General features: G+C 38.1%; 1 long non-coding RNA gene across 2 annotated transcripts in view; it reads right to left on the bottom strand.

Annotated features, from left to right (window-relative positions):
* LOC137631014 (uncharacterized) overlaps positions 1-14,955 on the bottom strand; it is an 84,257-nt gene extending 69,302 nt beyond the window's left edge. For both annotated transcript variants that reach the window (XR_011041841.1, XR_011041840.1), the window contains exon 1: positions 12,538-14,955. This is a non-coding gene — a long non-coding RNA (uncharacterized lncRNA). The remainder of the gene's footprint in view (positions 1-12,537) is intronic.
* Positions 14,956-19,158: the final 4,203 nt, after the last annotated feature.

Genomic DNA, 19,158 nt, shown 5'->3' with positions numbered 1-19,158 from the left:
AGAGGTTTAAGTGGAATGGGAGGTTGAGGAGGAGAGAGGTAGAGCAGAGGTTGAGGTGGAGTGGGAGGTTGAGATGAAGTGGGAGGTTGAGATGAAGTGGGAGGTTGAGGTGGAGAGAAAGAGAGGTGGTGTTGAGGGTGAGGTGAAGTGGTATGTTGAGGAGGAGGTGTAGCAGAGGTTTAAGTGTAATGGGAGGTTGAGGGAGAGAGAGAGGTGGATCAGAGGTTGAGGTGGAGTGGGAGGTTGAGTGGAGAGAGAGGTGGAGCAGAGGGTGAGGTGAAGCGGTAGGTTGAGGAGGGGGTGGAGCAGAGGTTTAAGTGGAATGGGAGGTTGAGGGGGAGATAGAGGTGGAACAGAGGTTGAGGGGGAGATAGAGGTGGAAGAGAGGTTGAGTTGGAGTGGGAGGTTGAGGTGGAGTGGGAGATTGAGGTGGAGTATGAGGTTGAGGGAGAGAGAGGTGAAGTAGATGGTGAGGTGAAGTGGTAGGTTGAGGAGGAGGTGGAGCAGAGGTTTACGTGGAATGGGTGGTTGAGGTGGAGAGAGAGGTGGAGCAGAGGTTGAGATGGAGTTGGAGGTTGAGGTGGAGAGAGAGGTGGAGAGAGAGGTGGAGCAGAGGGTGAGGTGGAGCAGAGGGTGAGGTGGAGCAGAGGGTGAGGTGAAGTGGTAGGTTGAGGAAGAGGTGGAGCAGAGTAAACATTTAAGTGGAATGGGAGGTTGAGGGGGAGATAGAGGTAGAGCAGAGGTTGAGGTGGAGTGGGAGGTTGAGAGAGAGGTGGAGCAGAGGGTGAGGTGAAGTGGTAGGTTGAGGAGGAGGTGGAGCAGAGGTTTACGCGGAATAGGAGGTTGAGGGGGAGAGAGAGGTGGGGGAGAGAGAGGTGGGGTAAAGGTTGAGGTGGAGTGGGAGGTGAGGTGGAGACAGAGGTGGAGCAGAGGGTGAGGTGAATTGGTAGGTTAAGGAGAAGGTGGAGTAGAGATTTAAGTGGAATGCGAGGTTGAGGGGGAGAGATAGGTTGAGGGGGAGAGGGAGGTTGAGGTTGAGAGAGAGGTGGAGCAGAAGTTAAATTGGAGTGGGAGGTTGAGGTGGAGTGGGAGGTTGAGGTGGAGAGAGAGGTGGAGCAGAGCGTGAGGTGAAGTGGTAGGTTGAGGAGGAGGTGGAGCAGAGCGTGAGGTAAAGTGGTAGGTGAGGAGGAGGAGGTGGAGCAGAGGTTTAAGTGGAATGGGAGGTTGAGGGGGGGAGAGAGGTGGAGCAGAGGTTTAAGTGGAATGGGAGGTTGAGGGGGAGAGAGCGGTGAGCTGAGGTTGAGGTGGAGTAGATGTTTAGGGGAGAGGGGGAGGTTGAGGGGAGGTTGAGATGGAATAGAAGTTGATGGGAGGTTGAGAAGGAGTAGAAGTTGAGGAGGAGGTTGAGGGGGTACCGGAGCAGAGGTTGAGGGGGTAGTGGAGTTGAGGTTGAGGTGGAGCAGAGGTTGAGGTGGAGCAGAGGTTGAGGGGAGGGGAAGGGGAAGGGGTTGAGGTTAAGGATGAGGTTGAGATGGAGTAGAAGTTAAGGGTGTTGAAGGGGTAGTGAAGGTGAGGTTGAGGTGGAGCAGAGGTTGAGGGGAGGGGAAGGGGAAGGGGTTAAGGTTAAGGATGAGGTTGAGATGGAGTAGAAGTTAAGGGTGTTGAAGGGGTAGTGAAGGTGAGGTTGAGGTGGAGCAGAGGTTGAGGGGAGGGGAAGGGGAAGGGGTTGAGGTTAAGGATGAGGTTGAGATGGAGTAGAAGTTAAGGGTGTTGAAGGGGTAGTGAAGGTGAGGTTGAGGTGGAGCAGAGGTTGAGGGGAGGGAAAGGGGAAGGGGTTGAGGTTAAGGATGAGGTTGAGATGGAGTAGAAGTTAAGGGTGTTGAAGGGGTAGTGAAGGTGAGGTTGAGGTGGAGCAGAGGTTTAGGGGAGAGGGTGAGATTGAGATGGAATAGAAGTTGATGGGAGGTTGAGTGTGAGTAGAAGTTGAGGAGGAGGTTGAGGGGGTAGTGGGGTAGAGGTTGAGGTGGAGTAGAGGTTGAGTGGAGTAGAGGTTGAGGTGGAGTAGAGGATGAGGGGAGAGGGTGAGGTTGAGGGGGGAGGTTGAGATGGTATGGAAGTTGATGGGGAGGTTGAGTTGGAGTAGAAGTTGAGGACGAGGTTGAGGGGGGTAGTGGGGTAGAGGTTGAGGGGGTAGTGGGGTAGAGGTTGAGGTGGAGCAGAGGTTTAGGGGAGAGGGTGAGGTTGAGATGGAATAGAAGTTGATGGGGAGGTTGAGTTGGAGTAGAAGTTGAGGAGGAGGTTGAGGGGGTAGTGGGGTAGAGGTTGAGGTGGAGTAGAGGTTGAGGTGGAGTAGAGGTTGAGGTGGAGTAGAGGATGAGCGGAGAGGTTGAGATTGAGGGTGAGGTTGAGGGGAGGTTGAGATGGATTGGAAGTTGATGGGAAGTTGAGTTGGAGTAGAAGTTGAGGAGGAGGTTGAGAGGGTAGTGGAGTAGAGGTTGAGGTGGAGTAGAGGTTGAGGGGAGAGGGGAAGGCTGAGGAGGAGGTTGAGATGGAATAGAAGTTGATGGGGAGGTTGAGATGGAATAGAAGTTGATGGGGAGGTTGAGATGGAGTAGAGGTAGAGGTTGAGGTTGAGGGGGGTAGTGGAGCTTGAGGTTGAGGGAAGAGGTTGAGGTTGAGGGAAGAGGTTGAGGGGGAGGTTGAAATGGATTAGAATTTGATGCTGAAGTTAAAATGGAGTAGCAGTTGAGGAGGTTGAAGGGGGTAGTGGAGCAAAAGTTGAGGTGGAGTAGAGGTTGAGGGGAGAGGAGTTGAGGTTGAGGGTGAGGGTGAGATGGAATAGAATTTGAGGAATAAGTTGAGATGGAGTAGGAGTTGAGGAGAGGTTGAGGGGTTACCGGAGCAGAGGATGAGATGGAGCAGAGGTTGAGGGGAGAGGTGAGGGTTGAGGTTGAGGTTGAGGGCTAGGGTGAGATGGAATAGAATTTGAGGAATAAGTTGAGATGGGAGTAGGAGTTGAGGAGAGGTTGAGGGGTTACCGGAGCAGAGGATGAGGTGGAGCAGAGGTTGGGGTGTAGCAGAGACTGAGGGGGAGGGTTGAGGTTGAGGTTGATGGGGAGGGTTGAGGTTGAGGTTGATGGGGAGGTTGAGATGGAGTAAAAGTTGATGGGGAGGTTGAGAGGGTAGTGGAGTAGAGGTTGAGGTGGAGTAGAGGTTGAGGTAGAGTAGAGGTTGAGGGGAGAGGGAGAGGCTGAGAAGGAGGTTGAGATGGAATAGAAGTTGATGGGGAGGTTGAGATGGAGTAGAGGTTGAGGTTGAGGGGGTAGTGGGAGCTGAGGTTGAGGGAAGAGGTTGAGGTTGAGCGGGAGGTTGAAATGGAATAGAAGTTGATGGGGAGGTTAAAATGGAGTAGCAGTTGAGGAGGTTGAAGGGGGTAGTGGAGCAGAAGTTGAGGTGGAGCAGAGGTTGAGGGGGAGAGGGTGAGGTTGAGGGGAGAGGGTGAGGTTGAGGTTGAGGGTGAGATGGAATAGAATTTGAGGAATAGGTTGAGATGGAGTAGGAGTTGAGGAGAGGTTGAGGGGTTACCGGAGCAGAGGATGAGGTGGAGCAGAGGTTGGGGTGTAGCAGAGACTGAGGGGAGGGGGAGGGGGAAGGGGAGGGGGGGTTGAGGTTGAGGTTAATGGGGAGGTTGAGATGGAGTAAAAGTTGATGGGGAGGTTAGGATGGAGTAGAAGATGAGGAGGTTGAAGCGGTAGTGGAGCTGAGGTTGAGGTGGAGCAAAGGTTGAGGGGGAGGGGGAGGTTGAGGGGAGGTTGAGATGGAGTAGAAGTTGAGGAGGAGGTTGAGGGGGTACTGGAGCAGAGGTTGAGGTGAAGCAGAGGTTGAGGTGAAGCAGAGGTTGAGGTTGAGGAGGAGGTTGAGATGGAATAGAAGTTGATGGAGAGGTTGAGGTTGAGGATGAAGGGGGTAGTGAAGCTGAGGGAAAAGGTTGACGTTTAGCAGGAGGTTAAAATGGAGTAGCAGTTGAGGAGGTTGAAGGGGTAGTGGAGCAGAGGTTGAGGTGGAACAGAGGTTGAGGGGAGAGGGTGAGGGTGAGGTTGAGGTTGAAGGGGAGGTTGAGATGGAGTAGAAGTTGAGGAGGAGGTTGAGGGGGGTACTGGAGCAGAGGAAGTGGAGGGGAGGTGGAGGGGGAGGGGGAGAGGGAGGGGGAGAGGGAGAGGGAGGGTTGAGGTTGATGCAGAGGTAGAGATGGAGTAAAGTTGATGGGGAGGTTGAGATGGAGTAAAAGTTGATGGGGAGGTTGAGATGGAGTAAAAGTTGAGGACAGAGGTTGAGGGGGTAGTGGAGCTGAGGGTGAGGTGAAGCATATGTTGGGGTGGAGTAGAGGTTGAGGGGAGAGGGTGAGGTTGAGGAGGAAGTTGAGATGGAATAGAAGTTGATGGGGAGGTTGAGATGGAGTAGAAGTTGAGTAGAAGTTGAGGAGGAGGTTGAGGGGGTACCGGACCAGAGGTTGATGTGGAGCAGAGGTTGGGGGTGGAGCAGTGATTGAAGGGAGGGGGAGTGGGGGGGGAGAGGGAGAGGGGGGGAGTGGGTGGGAGAGAGGGGAGGAGGGGGAGAGGGAGAGGGGAGGGGGAGGGGTTGAGGTTGATGGGGAGGTTAAAATGGATTAGGATTTGAGGAGGTTGAAGGGGTAGTGGAGCAGACGTTGAGGTGAAGGGGAAGGTTGAGGGGAGGTTGAGATGGAACAGAGATTGATGTTGAGAGGGAGGTGGAGCAGAGGTTGAGGGGGAGGTTAATGTTGAGGTGCAAGGTTGATGTTGAAGGGGGAGGTTGATGTTGAGGGGGGAGGTTGAGGTTGATGTTGATGTTGAGGGGGGAAAGGGGAGGGGAGGGGGAAAGGGAGGGGAGGGGAGGTAGAGGGGGAGATGGAGGGGGAGGTGGAGATTGAGGGGGGAGGTGGAGATTGAGGGGGAGGTTTAGGGGGAGAGGGAGGTTTAGGGGGAGCGGGAGGTTGCGGGGGAGGGGGAGGTTAGGGGTAAGGGGGAGGTTGAGGGCGAGGTGAGCATAGGTTGAGGTTGAAGGCGAGGTGAGCATAGGATATGGTTGAGGTAAGGGGAAGGTTTAGATATAGTACAGGTTGAGAGGAGGTCGAGAGAAAGGTTGAAGGGGAGGTGGAGCAGAGGTAAGGGTTGAGGGTGACGTGGAAAGGGATGTTAAGGTTAAGGTGGGGATGTTAAGGTGGAGAGGGAGGTTAAGGTGGAGAGGGAGGGTTGAGGGGAAGGGAGGTTGAGGTGGAGTAGAGATGAGGTGGAGTAGAGTTGAGGTGGAGTAGAGTTGAGGTTGAGGTTGAGAGCAAGGTTGATGTCGAGGTGGAAGGGGAGGTTGAGGGTTGAAGGAAGGGGGTTAAGGAGAAGGGGGAGTGAAGCAAAGGTTGGTGTAAAGAAGGAAAAGAGGTTGCGAGGGAGGGGAGGGGAGGGGAGTGGATGGGGAAGAATGGTGATAGGAGGAGAGTTGCAAGGTGTTCAGCATCAACGCGGCCCTTCAAAAAAATTAATTTGACATACCTACCATGGCATATAAAAGGTGTGAAATGAATATATATATATATATATATATGTATATATATATATATATATATATGTATATATATATATGTATATATATATATATATATGTATATATATATATATGTATATATATAATATATATGTATATATATATATATACATATATATATATATATATATATTTATATATATGTATATATATATATAAATATATATGATACATATATATATATATATATATATGATACATATATATATATATATATATGTATATATATATATATATATGATACATATATATACATAAATATATATGATACATATATATATATATATATATACAGTATATTGGTACTTTGGCATACGAGTATAATCCATTCTAGGAGCAAGCTTGTAAACCAAAATGCACATGAACCATAAAAAATTCTTTAAGAAATAAAGGAAAATCATTCAGTGCAACCCACGCGTCCAAAAATTGCACAAATTAACTGAAAAAAGGTTTGTAATGTTATACACACAACAAATTATAATCCCTGACATAAAAATTGATACAATCATTTACAAGAAAAAAAATTCAAATACCGTCAAATTAACTTGGCGTCGTTCACTATCGATAACTGAATCACTTATTTTACACTTTTATATATATATATATATATATATAGATATAAATTTATATATATATATAATATAAATAAATTTATATATATATATATATAAATAAATATATATAAATATATATATATATATATATAAATATATATATATATATATATATAGATATAAATATATATATTTATATATATATATATATATATATATAAATATATATATACAGGTATATATAAATATAAATATGCTCTATATATATATATATATATATATGTGTTTATATACACATCTATATATTTATAAACAAATATATATATATATATATATATCATATATATATACTGTATATATATATATTATATATATATAAATATATCTGTATGTGTATATATATATATATATATATATATTAAAGATATGTATATATATATAAATATATCGGTAAAGTTTTGGATTCAACCAAATTGGGAAATGTATTATATTAATATATTTTCCTAGTAAAGCACGTGATAACAAAACACTTCTTCTCAATACATTATTGTCGCTAATGCATACTTACAGAGAAAAAAAATATTTCAGGAATTGAAGGTCTTGACTTTTTCTAAGTTTAGTGTATATCTTTCCATGGGCGACGCAAGGTAGCTCTTGTTCGTTTGTATGTCTGTTTTCATCTTACTTGGCTCCGCCCCATTGCGTAATGTGACAATATTTACTTGAAATGCGCATTTGCTCCTCCCACTAATGTCGCTCCTCCAATCAAAATACTACTGGGTTCTTTTCAAGGGTTATTATTGGACGATTCATTGGTCTCTCAGTCTTGTTTCAAGATCTGTTTTTCGTGCAATATAACATTGTAAACGATACTATTTTGTTTTTTTCCCTATTTCATTATGGAGAAACCCCGTGATTGTCGTTTGTTTTCGGTTTTCAAAAGTTCCGGTTTCTATATTTTCATCACACGTCATTTTACTGTCATGGATCCTCCGGTACGGTTGTGTGAAATATGTCGTTATTCCTATTTTGATGTGATCGGCCGATTTCATGGGAATTATAATGGAACTCCTGAAGTAGTGAATCGTTTTCTAAGGGAGCATTCGTATTACCTTTAAGTGTCCAGTGTGGTAAATGTGATTCGCCTTTACATTTTCGTGAGGATAGACATGTGTGGTTATTGTACCAAATCTGAATGTATTCCAGTACTTGATGATTCAGAAGAGGGTCAACCACAACCTTCCACATCTTCATCGTCATCTTCCGTTTAAGGTAAGAAGTGATTTAACAAAATATATATATTCAAATTTACCCCTGGTTAAAGGGGGGGGTCGCAGGGGAGGCGAAGCCCCCCCCCGGTAGGGGTACAAGGCCCCTAGGTTAGGTTAGGTGGGTTTGTTAGGTTCTGTGGTGCCCTGAAAATTACTGTGGCCTTAAGGGGGGGTCGCAGGGGGGGCGAAGCCCCCCCCGGTAGGGGTACAGGGCCCCTAGTTAGGTTAGGTGGGTTTGTTAGGTTTCTGTGGTGCCTTGAAAATTACTGTGGCCATAAGGGGGGGGGTCGCAGGGGGGGCGAAGCCCCCCCCGGTAGGGGTACAGGGCCCCTAGGTTAGGTTAGGGTGGGTTTGTTAGGTCTGTGGTGCCCCTGAAAATTACTGTGGCTTTAAGGGGGGGTCGCTGGGGGCCCTACCCCCTCCCCCCGGTAGGCCTAGTTAGGGGTATGGGGGAGGGGTGCTGGAACATTAATTATTCATTTATTGCAAATATCATTCAATGCCTCAACACCCTCCCCCCCTTCCCCCACCCAAAACCCCGGTTCCCAAAGGGTGTCCCCCATAATTGGTGGGATGAACTAGGGTATACATAGTAAATCTCTAAATCGGTTGGTTTGCAGTCAAAATAAACGTTAATTCATTGAAACCACACTATTTCTGATGCAACAAATATATTTTTATTGCATTTTTCCAAATTTGGCTGAAACTAAAAAATTACCAATATATCTGTATATGTATATATATATATTATATATTAATATATATATATATATATTAAGAGATATATATATATATATATATATATATTAAAGATATATATATATATATATATATATAATACATTTACATTATATATATATATATATATATATAACTGAATATTAGAAAATAAATCAAACATTAGTAAACAAAAAAATAAATAAACCAGTAATTAATCAATGAAATCTATGCGTCATAGATAAATTGCTTGCATCAGTTTTTAATTACGTCAGTAATTAACTGAATGAAATCTGGTATGGAGTACACCTTATTTAGAACAAGCATATGAAAAACAAAAGTAAATATACCCACATAAGGAAATATAGTTAACGCACATCCTTGTGTAGTTAAAGCGATATCAGAAATACATTTGTGAATAAATGCGTAGGCCTACAGCTCATTCACCTATTTTTTTTTCACTTATCTGCCATACTGGGTACACCCATCTTTATCGGCCTTGCTTGGGTAATGATAGTTTTCATAATGAACCGTACTGGCTAAATCTATCTTTATTGCGGGTACACATCGGCCTTGCTTAGGCAATACTAATTTTCATATGAACCGTCATTAAATATCGGAATTTCATATCGTGTCTTTGACTTCACACACACAAAAGTTGATATTCGTTCCATCACGAATCCAGAGATTTCAAGATTAAAAAATCTTTTACTAATTAAGTAACCTTTGATTAAACTAAATGTCATTCTTAACGGAACACACATCTTGGGTCATTTCACTTAGATATTTGATATTAGCATAGATATTATAATAATTTTTGAATAAATTTTCGCACAATCATTTACTGACCTTCACTCTTTCGTGCCTCCTGAAGAAATGGTCGGAAAATCAGATATTTTCTTCGGCCAATCACAGACCTCCAGCATAGTTTCTTTGGATAGCTGTCGCCCATTGGCTTAAACTTCTATATTTTGGCAGGAGGCTTGAAAGCTCTCTCTCATTGGCTGGAAACCTCGGCAATGATTTTTTCTCTTAAAAGCTTATTTTTCAAAAGGAACTTTAAAACCTTCAATAATTTATTCAATTCAAAACTTTTCTAATCCAAATAGATTATACAACAATGAAAAAAATATACGTATTAAATACTACAGGTACCGAAGAGAATTTGAAATTACAAAAAAGAAAAAAGTTATTAAGTGAAAAACTGAAAAATAGTTTTCACGAACAGGCAAACAAGGGGTTACTTCAAAAGACATACTGTATCTTGCTTACAGTCACTGTTTGTAATGAAATTTAAAACCTTAAACCAAGGATAAAAATGCAATTTTATTAATTCATTTTAGCAATATAAAAACTAAAAATATTTCAATTCGTTATTATTTATACATAAAATATGGGCTTTCTGTATAGCCTACACCTTAATTAAATCACTTATTATTATAATAATGATATCAATATCCTAAACCAACCACCTTGATATTAAATGGCCACAGACTCAATTGGTAAGTTTTCTTTGAGTAAAATACTAATTTATCAATGTATATATATACATATATATATATATATAATATGTGTGTGTGTGTGTGTGTGTGTGTGTGTAAATACATGTTTTATATGAAATCACAAATAATGCAAATCTTACGAATACGCACATCAATGTTAACTCACTATAATTCCTTGTATTGGAATTAGAATATGTATGAAAATATTTAATTGTATGCAGATTCACTAATAAATGCATATATAAAGTTATGCATACGTACATAAATATCTCTCTCTCTCTCTCTCCTCTCCTCTCCTCTCTCTCTCTCTATATATATATAGATATATGCATATATATATATATATATACACACACACATATATATATATATATACATATATATATATACACACACGCACACACACACACACATATATATATAAATATATATATGTATACATATATACAGTATATATATACATATATACAGTATACATATATATATATATATATATATTGGTTGGCAGAACTACAGAATAAGGGCACAGTTATAAAAGGGGTCGATTGAATATAATGAAAGAAAATGTATGCTAATTTGTATTATGCTCAAATATCAATAACATTTCTGAAGTTCATTGTTTACAAACGGTCCAAGTACATATAATTCCGCCAAACAAATTTAATAGCGTGAAGAAATTCATGAAGGGGTCGATTTATACGTCTAAAAATGTTTGTAGACTACAAGATTACTAAATTTATATAAAATGAAACACGAAAGAAAATTATTAACACTCAGGTAATAACAGAAAACGATCAGAAAGATTTCTATTCAATGGTAGACGTCGCTAATATCTTCTCACACAGTTATCTTTATTATGATATATGGATTTACCTCTCCTTTTATTTTTCCACGTCATGTAATGGGCCCAAAAAATGAGAGAGAGAGAGAGAGAGAGAGAGAGAGAGAGAGAGAGAGACCTCTCCTTTTATTTTTCCAACGTTATGTAATGGGCCCAAAAATGAGAGAGAGAGAGCGAGAGGAGAGAGAGAGAGAGACCTCTCCTTTTATTTTTTCCACGTTATGTAATGGGCCCAAAAATGAGAGAGAGAGAGAGAGAGAGAGAGAGAGAGAGAGAGAGAGAGAGAGAATCGCACTATGTAAGTATGGTTGTTGGAGTATGTGCCTTCTGCATTGAAGCTAGAGCAATAGGCAAGGAGACTATTCAGCATCAAATTGTAAATATAGAAAAATGTGCAGTTGGACGATAAACTGGAAATGGGAGGAAGTTGGACAGTAAAGAAATTATATAAAACTTAAGAACAAAGGTGAATCATGCAATAGGAGGAAGAACGTTTAGTTCTGCTGCACCGAGACTCTTCAACGACCTTCCACTTGATGTCAATAGCAAAAAATGTGGCAGCTTTCAAGAAAAACCTTTAGACTTATCTTTATAGAAAGTGTTATAATAGTGACCTGAAAACTATTAAGCCTGAATACAAATGCTAGCGAAATAACTGATAAGATACAGAGCAAAATATTAACTGGAAAATATTTTCACACACCAAGGCCGCCTGAAGAGACTTTTAGTGTCTGGTGGAGGGCGAGAAATAAACCCGTAAAAGTAAAGTAAAGAGCGATTGAAGCTAGGAGGCAAATGAACGCTACAAAAAATAGCTCGCGTAATGTCTACTGCAAATTGCGTAAGGTACCCTGGTTACAAAATGACCATACTGTAAACTTCGAAAGTCAAGCTGGTTAGGGAAACCAAGCTTAGGGCTAAGTAAAAGAAAATTATCTGATCGAACATATTTCCTGGCGTTGATTGATACTGAACTACAAAATATTCACTGAACTTGTTCTATTTTTTTTTTGTCTCAGCTCAGAGGCAAACCTTTAAAAAACTGATAAAACTAGAGTTATTCCAAAAATCAAATAAACTCATAATACAAGAACATATTTTTTCCAAGATAATGTATAGCTATTTCATCCGATATATAATTAACGTTTACAAGAGTGAAAAATACGAGGCATACCTTATTTGCTCTGACCTTTTTCTGTACTTTCCTGTCTGAAATTACTGTCCACTAATACATAGGATACACGAGTTTTAATAATGAACAGATTGAGGCTTAAAAAAACTAGCTTACAGACAAGCAAATGCTTTTTAAAGTTATATCTGTACCCTATTTTATGCTACACTTAAAAATTTGCAATATAAAAAAACGGTAAATACCTGGCAACATTTATTCCAGAATTTTTACCGTTTTAAAAGCGATATTGACGTTAAGGAGTGATATTACGGCCACTCACCCATAAAAAGATAATCCCAACGTAAGGTAAATTACAGTCGTCAGTATTTTACTGAAATACGGTTAAGAACAGTATATTTTACGGGAATTTCCGATTAGAATTGTTTTTATTTTCAAGTGTATAATTATGTATGCACAACTGTGTAGTATAAATCATTCATATATACACAATTATATGATATTCATCTTTAATATTTTAATTTGACCGTAACTTGTTTCAGGAGTAAATCCTTGAAACAGAAAAATTTCTTATTCACTTGCAAAATTTAAAAAAGTTATTTATGTAAAATCATTGTTTGCATACTGCAAATAGTTTGACATTTTCTGAATTTAGAATATGAAGTACAATAAGATTTGATACATTTTTAAAATAAGGATTGTCAAAATGTAATTTAGTAATGATAATCTGGTAAATTGATTAAGCTATAGACTACAACCCTGTTGTCCCTGCAAACAAATAGAATGGGTGCTTTTAACACACACACACACACATAGATTATCCCCATTTGAACTTCAAACGCATTTTATATGTTTTATACAAGTGATGTACTCTATTACTATGAAAAGTTTAAGATGAACCACTTACTTTTATTTATCAGTAGCACAAAACTTCAGGGAACACAGTAAATCCAATTTTACTGTTTAATTTCTTTTGATGAAGTACCTTCTTGGCCAGAAACTCTACGTAGTTACTTCTTTTACTGTATATCCGCTCATACATATTAACCACATTTACTGGGTCTCAGCATGCATTGGATGTAAAGGGCGCTTATTTTTCTGTTGATTTAATCGCCATTTTAGATTATATAATTGTTATAAAAATCACCTGAGTAAAATATTATCAATCCACACCACTTTTACCACTTACGTTAACAGCTTTAATCCAACTGAACAACTAAACACTGAGAACATTTAACAATAAATTATTGCATACGTTAACGATTTCAAGCCAACAAAGCAACACTATACTCAGAGCAGCGAGAAATGGACGATGGGGGTAGGGCACTTGCTTTTACCAGGATTCTGTCACTTGCCACATCTCCTGCAGATGACCAGCTTGCCTTCTCTCTTCAAAACCCTTCCACCTCCTTACCCTCTGTCTTTCTCTCTGTCTGTTTCTGTATAAATTTGTATGCTGGATTTCCGAAATTATATCCAAAATTATTCAAACTTCTGTTTCATACCAAACCAATGAGGTAAAAGTCAAGGCATGTTTTCTGCATAAAGGTTCCCCTCTCCTAAATAGCACCCTCATATGCCAGCTATTGCTTCTTCACAATGTGGCACACATTCTCACTACGGTCCGTTCCCGTGCTTCAAGCTCACCATATGGCCACCTTCACAGGCAAGCTAAGGCAGTAATCTATAACGTGAGCATGTATTTCCGAGAAGAAATGGCAAATTGAGCACCTATACTGCCATCCTCAAAAGCAGTTGCCCAATTGCTATGGCCCCCAAAAGTGAAACCACATTTAGAATTTATTCTGCATTTAATCACTTGCTGACTGCTTCTCGTCAAACCAAATAAGCAGAAACATTTCAAGGTCAAGAGCCTGTTGTTGATTCATGAATGTTGGCACCAGCTTCTCACATCGTCAAATGTTTTGATATCTTCTTTCTTGTTGAAAATTGTAACTGCCAATAATGGTTGTTGTGGTAAGAATGTGAAATTTCTGCATGTTGGTTATATACATACATTGTCTATGCTTCAGGAAAATTTAATTTTTTACTTCTCGAGTAACCGTTTCTTTCTTCTCAATCATCTTGGGGCCCATTGTCACCAGACTATACAATACTGTAAACATTACAACGCACCACAAAATGTCTTCATGACTAGCAATAGTGATCACAACTCGACAAAGAACACACAGTCACATATGTACAAAACTTGACTCTTCTACTAAGACTACTTAGAGAGTGGAAAAGTTAGGCTCTTAGAAAGTGGGCTGGAGGCGAACAAGCCAAAGTGAAGTGCATTGGAGTGAAAAGCCTGTAAATACTGTATACGTGGCGTATGGGTACTGTGCGAGTGATTACTCATCGGTTGTTAGTTTCAATAGCACTTGTCAACATAAAAACTGCGTAGAGGATAAATTTTGATAGCAAACCAATACAATGCTGTACACTAACTTGAATGTGTATGCTAATAATCCATTACTCTAAAACAGGTTATATTGTATAATCAAATTCCGGAGCTAAGCAAGGAGAAGAATAAAACTCTAATCAATACACAAGAATACTTTTATTGTTATAAACTTCACGTACAACAACAGACCATATAAAAATAACAACAACAATAACACGCTTTCGTTGCCACCTCTTGGGACCCCGACACAGAAATTATTATTGGAACACCGACATGGATGACATCTCAGTCTCATAATATGGACATATTAGTAAAAGAAGATTAAATTTATTATAATTATTATTTGTAATATAATCATAATTACTGTATCTTAAAGTGACTTGCAGGCAAAATAAATGGACTGATGCTCCTTATTTAAACAGTTTTTTTCTTTAATTTGATGTAATAAATTTTGAAGGCTCCATGGTTTGGAAAGAGTTGAAAGTGGATAGTATAATCATTAGTTCTAGTAAACCACAGTATCAATTTATTTGTACCTGAAGTTCTGCAACATTGGACAGAAATTAAGCAATATTTTGCTTCTAATATCTCAGCCCGTACACGGAAAGTCTTCAAAAAAACAGCTCTCTAAACATCATTGGAAATTGTGCAAAGTAAGAATGTAAAGAACTGTATTCAAACCATGAACGCAAGAACACATAAAACAATTCTGAATTTTTTTTTCCTCAATATGGATATGACCTCATTAAAGTATTGCCTATTGATTCTTTTTTTCTTTTTATCCTAAGGAAGTTTATTCAGAATCTGAGTACAAATACAGTTCTTAAATAACACTTAGTACATATGAAGACTACCACATACAGGCTGAGAGCAACAAAGACACAATTCCTATGACTTATACCAAACATTCTTCTGACATTTATATTATATATATATATATATATATATACATACATATATATATATATATATATATATAGTTTCTTAAATGGTAATTCTTACATCATAAAAATCATATATATATCATATGCAAAATTACATTGTCTATTATAAATGAAAACAGTTGAGCAGCAAATGATATAAGCAAAGCCAATTATTTACGATTTAAGAAAAATAATAAATACATTAAGAACTACCACATAAAAGCAATATTACATAGACAGATACTGTATTTTGCTGCTATCAATATTGGTACTTCCTTAATTTACACTTGAAATTTTGCCTATCCTAAACTACTTACAAGCTCTATATAAATCAACAAAATGCAAATAATAGTTACCTTGCTAAAAAGTAAAAAGAAAAAAAAACATAAGTAAAATTCACAAAAAAAAAAAAAAAATTCAAAGCACTAGTTTTCGAAAATTAAGGCCTAACACGGTCATTTACAGTAATTCCCCCCCCCCCCAAAAAAAAAAAAACAGACTTTGAGACTCAAAATAGAATAGTTAATATTTCATAAACTTTTAGGGTCAGGTCGTGACCTTAAACCCTCTAAGCAAGAAGAGGTGTTTGGTATAAGCAATAGGAGGAACCTACTTAAGACCAAACCCAACGATACTCGTACAAAGGCAGGTAGTTTGAAATCTTTTACTAATATGTGTGTGCGAGTATAAGTAACTTGTTTGCATGTATTTGTGCATATTTCAGTGCATACGTATACTGTACTATGCATACATAGGAAAAAGAAACAGTATGTTATGCAAGGATTTTCATATACGGTGTGTAGCCTACGTGTATCTACGTGCTTCACAATCCCTCCCCCTAAAGACACACTGCTCATACATAGTGTAAATATACAGTATATCATATATATAAACATTCTTATATTATTTAAACTTGTAGATGATTTTGTAACATAAGAAACTGTAAATTTTTCCAAAAAGATCTTTTTCTAAAAGAAATACTAAGTACTTGAATAGTTATAGTAGATAAAGACTAAGATATGATTTTTTTGTTTCTTATTACCATATAGGGAACAATATAAGTCTTTATGTATCTATAATGTTTATGAATATATGAATGAACGGTATATCGTATTTTCATATATGCAATGTGCTTTAGGATGAGGTGAGCACATAGGTAAGGAATTTATATATGCACATGGATATTTGGACATCCTAGATATGTTTAAGGTAATGTAAGCAATCATTGCCAGAGCTTATGATCAGTAGATTGAATGTTACACATAAAATTACAATAATTAAGAGTACTGTAAAAATTCCTTCCTTTTTGACACATTTGGGGCAATATAGTATTTGTATGTTTAAAGGTTTAAAGGCCGCTCATGAATGGCAGAGACAAGGGCCAGTAACATTGCCCTATCGAGTAGGACAATGCTATAGACACTGACCATATATACATATGATCAGCACCCAAGCCCCATCTCCACTCAAGCTAGGACCAAGGAGGGCCAGGTAATGGCTGCTGATGACTCAGCAGATAGACCAATAGGCTCCCCCAAAACCCCCATCCTTAGCTCACAAGGATGGTGAGGTTGCAGCAACCGAAGAAACTAACGAGTTTGAGCGAGACTCGAACCCCAGTCTGGCATTCACCAGTTAGGGACGTTACCACATCGGCCACCACTTGAACATGTCAAAATATATACACATTTGTGTTAGAAATGTAGGATACTTATATTTATTTGCGTGTATAAATGTGCATGAGGAGTATACCCACACAAGCTCTTGTATATATAATTTGTGCAATGGGACCATATGATTAAGTGAAAAATAAAGGGACATTTGTGAAGTGTAATTTACAGACACAAAAAAAAGGAGAAAGGTAAATACACATGAAATGATCATATCGTGGGATTGGCCTTTCTGAGCAGTGAATTACTAAGACTTGCCTCAAAAAGTCTGACTTAATACAGACTGATATTTAGGCGTGAGCGTTGTCTTCCCCAAGACGCGAACAGACAGACACATACAGACACAACCGCGCCACGGACACACACACATAGCAGCTGGAGTTGCCATTTAAGAACATTGCCCTAAACCACCTCCAGAGAAGGACACGAAGGACCTGAAATGAGGTTCAATCCTGGGAGTCCTACTAATGATTTGATGGACCATCACGAGCGTGAAGGCCTTTAAATCAAGCGAATCCTATTTCAAAACAGCATAAAAAGAGAGGAACTTCTCAAAGATAATCTTTTCTTCAGCCTCTTCTCTTAGAAACCTGCCAAGGCGTGTCCCTCTCTGAAGTTGGCTGAAGCACAGAGCACATAATATGTTACTACTAGTAGGAGTATTATTTGCCAACTAAAGCGGTGAAACCACTGGTTAGAAGCATTTACAGATACATTGAAGTTTTGTCTGGTATCATACATTCATACACATCTCTAGCCCTCCTATATAAAGGTTGTATGACACATACACATACACCATGTAGTTATATATTATATATCCCCATGAATTTTTTTTTTTACTCTCTGTTCAGGTCGTGTATATACATAGACTACTAACGAGTAGCAAAACTTTGTCAAGGCCTTATTAGTACCAAATACATTCACTATGCATACAGTTATTTCCATCTCAATTCATCTGAGAATTATGTAAGCACCTATACATTTTATTTTACTTACACATTATACATTGACTTATTCAGTACAGCATTATGAGAATGATCATAATCATCTTTGGACAGAAATATTTTTTTACATAATCACTTATATAAATCCTGTTACAAGAGAGAAGTGAATGAATAAAATTGTCATAAGATAATCTTCATTATAATTTAAGATAATTGATTATAAAGAACATATTTGTATAGAGTTGAATAAATGATCACTGAACAGTAATTGGGTTTACAAATTACAATATAAAAAAAATTCAAAGTTTTGGTATTTTAATGTCAAATTAAGAACAAAAAATTACACTTTTATATACAGCACAATCAATAATATAATACTGTCTTTATTCATAATAACAGTTCACCTTGAAATGTTTAATAGGATTTATTAATACAGTTCTGTTATTTACAGACACATACTTTATACATTCAACTGCATGTACTATCATAATGACATACAGCATATTGTATTAATATACATACCTTAGGTTATACAAATAGCAGTCAAATGATGGAAGAGGCTTCATTCCATTTATGATGAGAAATACAAACAGCAAAAGAAGACTACAGAGCTTATAATGATATATATATATATATATATATATATATATATATATGTATGTATATTATATATATAGTATATATATATATATATATATATTTATATTTATATATATACATATATATATAATGTGAATTTATATATATATATATATATATATTTATATTTATATATATACATATATATATAATGTGAATTTATATATATATATATATATATATATATACATACTGTATATATATATATATATATATATATATATATATATATATATATATATACTGTGTATATATATATATATATATATATCTAAAATATGTAATGGAGCAAAATTAATCGATTATTCTACATCAAGAATATAACTTACAGCTTGGAAGTTACTACAAAATATTTAAAACTAAGAAATAATAGATGAATACAAAGCAAACCTGTTAAATAATGACAGGACTTAAGATATAATTTTCGAAAATGCTAAAACACTATTTTCAGCATTCGGAATAACAGCCTTCTTACATCTTTGACTCTATATACGACTGACTTATAAAATCTACGAGGTCTGCTCTTTCAGAAGTTTCAAGAGCACTCTTTTTTTTTTTTCTCTTCAATAGACTAGCTGATTTGAGCAAATAGTCACATGGCTTAATAAGTTGACGTGGGATTCAATACTCACATATGTATCATGGAGGACTGAAATAAAATAGTATTAGAAAGTGTCGCTTTGAAAAGCGCAAGTATGAAGTTACATCAGTAAACTCTTCCTGAGCATCAATAACTGCAATTTGTAATGTGGGGAGAATTCTGGGCTGACCATATTACAGGCGAATATGGGAAGAATATAGATTATAATACTTTGTGCTAAAAATCAAGCGATAAAAATTAACGTGGAAGATAAGGTAGCATTGTACACAAGTGAACTTGCAGGTCTTAATTTATCATAAGCATGTCTAATTATTGATGGCAAAAGTTTTAATGTCTTCACAAAT

This window comes from Palaemon carinicauda, chromosome 39, assembly GCF_036898095.1.
Source record: "Palaemon carinicauda isolate YSFRI2023 chromosome 39, ASM3689809v2, whole genome shotgun sequence".
NCBI lineage: Eukaryota > Metazoa > Arthropoda > Malacostraca > Decapoda > Palaemonidae > Palaemon > Palaemon carinicauda.
This window is presented reverse-complemented; position numbering and strand designations above follow the sequence as displayed.